Source organism: Crocodylus siamensis, chromosome 2, assembly GCF_052110815.1.
Source record: "Crocodylus siamensis isolate JL-2025a chromosome 2, ASM5211081v1, whole genome shotgun sequence".
NCBI lineage: Eukaryota > Metazoa > Chordata > Crocodylia > Crocodylidae > Crocodylus > Crocodylus siamensis.
The window spans coordinates 15,838,718-15,842,894 of NC_143396.1; positions in this window are offsets into that span (position 1 = coordinate 15,838,718).

Sequence of the window (4,177 nt, forward strand, 5' to 3'; positions counted from 1 at the left end):
TTTTCATTCATGTAGTGAGAACATAATGAAACCACAAAGTTTCCTTCTTGGGTGATCCTTCCATTCATTGGACATTGGTGAGTCTCCAAACTCAAGCCTGAAAGAGTCTATATTTGTGGCCTGACTTTACTGTGTGTTTCATGATGATTCCTAAAAGAAATCTAATTTTTGCCTTATAACAGCATTATTAGTTATTTTATTTATAGTTTGTACAGTCTCATTTCTCTGGTTTTGCAAGCAAGAATGTGATTCTGCTGAAGACAAGCATTGATTCTAGGAACCAGTACCATAACTGAGGGAGGGAAGAGTGACCTGGATAGCATCCATTAAAAAGAAGAGGCAGTGGTTAGTCCCTCTGGAGTAAAGAACAATGAGTCATTGTCAATTGTCTCCCTCAGCTTCCCTGCTTAAAATATGATTCTACCCCATTTTGAAGTGGGGGAGCTGATTGGATGGGGGCAAGGTGCCTGTCGTATGCAAAAAAAAAAAATGTAGGTAGGGAATAAAGTAATGGAGAGCAGAAAGAAAAGTCGTTGTCTCTTCTGGGCCAGATTTTTTTGAAAGCACCCCTTGCTTTTTTTGGTGCAGTGCAAACAACCCTTGTGTTTTACTGAATTGTAACCATTATACATATAGGTATTAAAATATAGATGCATCTATCATAGAAGTTTTCGGATATCACTTATAAACATTGTATCTGAGCAACTTCCCTGTGCAACAGTCAGGGTAGGAGAGTATAGTAACTGATGCTGTGTTTACGAAAGAGAGGGTTTTCCTAAACAGGAAGCATTTCTGAAAGGTGGCTAAATCCTAAATTTGTCCTTTTGAATGAATTGCATGGTCAGGGTTGTCTCAACTGTGAAAATGTTTTTGTTCTTGCCTGCCCCTCTGATTGTTTTAGAGAAACATACTGCCTTGGCAATGTATCGATGACAAGGTGGCATCTACTGTAAGAGGGGTGTGACCTATTATTGCATGGAAGATTAGGATCATGGCATGGAGGTGTTTGTGTACATACATATATGTGGAGCCATACAGACATGCCTGTGCACATAGCCTCATACCTAAGACTATGCCACATATCTCCTAACCCATCAGCCTGGGTCTTTTGGCTATTTAACATCCCTCAGTGCTGTCAAATACTCAGCATTACGGGTCTCAACTCTTTGGTCTGACACAGAACTGTTTCCACTTTTTGAGGAAAGAGAAGGAATTTTCCTCCAAATTATACCTATTTAAACTAGCAAGATTTGATCCTGGCTTAATTGTGTTTTTTTTCCATATGCGAGTACCTCACATATTTTAAATCTAATCTTTCAGGACCTTGTAGATTAGAGACTGGAACTTTAAGCCTCTACTGGGGTCTACTACCAGCTTCTAGCTCTAAGAAGATAAGCTTTGAAGTGATATTTTTAAGGAATTTAAATTATTTTAGAGATTTCTATCATACCTTGTGAGCCTTGTATCAGTTATGTTATGTCCATGTGCAGTGTTACACTCAAACCATACAGCTTGGCATAGAACATCCTCTAAAGCTGAAGTAGGATGTCTATGTGGTCCTTTGAGTCAGCTGATTAACACTCCTGAATGGCAGTGCCAGTTACTAGGGCTGTGGGAAATGGCACCATTTCATTTCACTCCCATTTTGAAGTTTCAATGGGGCAGTGTTTTGTTTCAAGTTTTGTTTCATTTCAAAGTGCTGTTGCATTTCGTTTCATTGAAACCATTTCGCTGTTTCAACATTTTGCCCATAGGCTGTAATGGGGAAGCAAAAAACTGCCTATAACTTTGTCATTTATTGGCAGATTTGGATGAAAACAGCAAAAATGGTAGCCCCTTCTTAGGGCATGAAGCATGCCAAGTTTCAAGGAGATAGGTGCAGGAGTTTCTGGGAAACTGCAGCTCAGGTTGCTGACAAGCAAAACTTGTGTCCTCTGTGTGTTAAGGCACAGCAGGGTGAAAACTGCAGGGATGATAGCCCCTGCTGAGACCATGAAGCCTGCCAGGTTTGAAGGGATGGGTGCAGGAGTTTCTGGGAAACTGCACCTCAAACTGCTGACAAACAAAACTCATGACGTGTGACTGTGTGTCTGTCAAGGCACAACTGTTTTTCCATCCCTCCCCCAGAGCACTAGGATTGGAAGGGACCACAGGGAAAGATCACAGTCACCGGCCACCTACACAGTCAATATTAAAGCAGTCTGTCCCCCTCTTCTCCCTCCCTCTCCTTAGTTTCTCTTTAGCTGCAAGCAAGCCCAGCTTTGAAACTCGAAATGTTTCAAAAGTTTTAAAACATTTTGATTATCCTTGTTTTGTTTCGAGGCTGTTTTAAAGCCTTTTGTTTCATTTTGAGGTCACTGTTTTGAGCTTGAAATGAGTCAAAACAGTGTCAAAACGAAACACCCAATGAAATTTCACATAGCCCTCTGTCCCTTTCTAATTAGCTTGCTTACGCCGGTACACAGAGGCCATCACACAGTTTCCGATGTAATAGGTGGCCTGTACAAAGGAGCACTGTGTGTCTTATAGGAACTGCTGCCTGGCATGCTAAAACTGGCATGTAGCTACAGCTTTAGGTTCATAACTAAGGAACTAAAGTTCAGGGAGAGCTGTACCAAAAATAGTACCATATATAGACTATACTAGACTATATTTCTAATATGTTATTTTCTAGCATACTTGGGACATACTGCTATGCCCCGCTATAGACTTTTTTAAAGCCTAGAAGGGATCACCTGCAGAACTCAGACATGTACTACATGTAGTTCATGCAGATGAAACCTTCATGCACATGAAATAGTCTTTATTGATTATGTGTATTCGACTGTGTTTCTTGCTCCCTGCACACTAATCTTCCTCTCACTCAGGGCTTAGTGAAACTTTCCAGACCCCTTGAATGCCTTCCAACATATGCTTTGAAAACAATTTAACTTTTATTTTTCTGTACATTAGCTTCCAGGGTTTGTCATCATTCTCTGAAGCACCAGAGCTGCGTCCTGACTGGAGACAGGATCCAAAGTTGGGCATGTTCTGTACTCTGAGGGGGAAGAGAAAGTAGTCTTATATACCTGGCTGATGTGTCCTGCTCACCTACATGGGGTCATACTAATCACTAGGTCTGGGGCCAGAAGGATGTGGCTTATTCATTGTTAGCATGTCTTATATTCCTCTTCACTGCTGCAATAACTAGGGATAGATTGAGGAGGAAGTGACAGGTGTTGTCTAGTTACCAAATTTTAATGTAGTCGGCTCACGTTGAAAGCATACTCTGTGCTTAGAATGTGATTAGAAAACACTTGGGGGTGACGTGGGGGGAGCTGTGGTTTTTTTTCTGCGCCACTGCTCCCTAGTTTACTCGTTAACAAATTGATTTTAAAAAAGGAGGATCTTGTAGATATTTCAGAGTGTTTTTCACAAAACTGTCTAGCCTCTGTGATAGCCCCCCTTCCTTTTTTTTTCAGACTGCCATCATCAGTGATTTGGAAGTGTAGAAAATAGTATTATAAGGGAACAGATGCGAACAAAAGGGGTGAAATTGAATGTATTAGTATTCAGCGGTCTGCTTTTGATTACCTCTGACTGGAAAATATTTGGAAGCCACCAGGGTCCCCTCAAGTGTTATGATTTGGTAAATTCAGCCCTCGTGTGTTGAGATTCAGGCTCCCTTATTGAAATTGAATTGATATTTTGTAAACTTCATTTGTGAATAATGTGATCTGACAGGGACAAATGCGAGGGAGAATTGTTTTCAAACCTTCTCCAAATGAAACTTATTATTGGGTAAATACGGATTTCTTTGTCTCTCTTCCTCTCCTTCTATCCCGAGCATCTTCATGGCCTGAATATGTATCAACTTTTCCAAGGTAATTGAATTGATTCAATCATGTGTGGGCAACAGAAATGGGCAATAGAATATATTCCTGATGGGGAAAAATTGAAAAGGAGAAGGAGAAGGATTTCTACTCAGGTGCAGGGCTGGTAGGTCAGAGTGCCATCACAGCAGAGAGATACACAGAAGCTCCTTTCTGATTATTGAGGCTTTGGCCATTCTCTCCCTCAATAATGGCCCTCTGCTATAACGCAGGCTTTCCAATTTTTCAGGCCTGCACTAGGCCTCAGATGTGTTACATATTAATTTCCCTTTGCAGAAAATTTGCCAAGCTTTAGCTCAAATTCA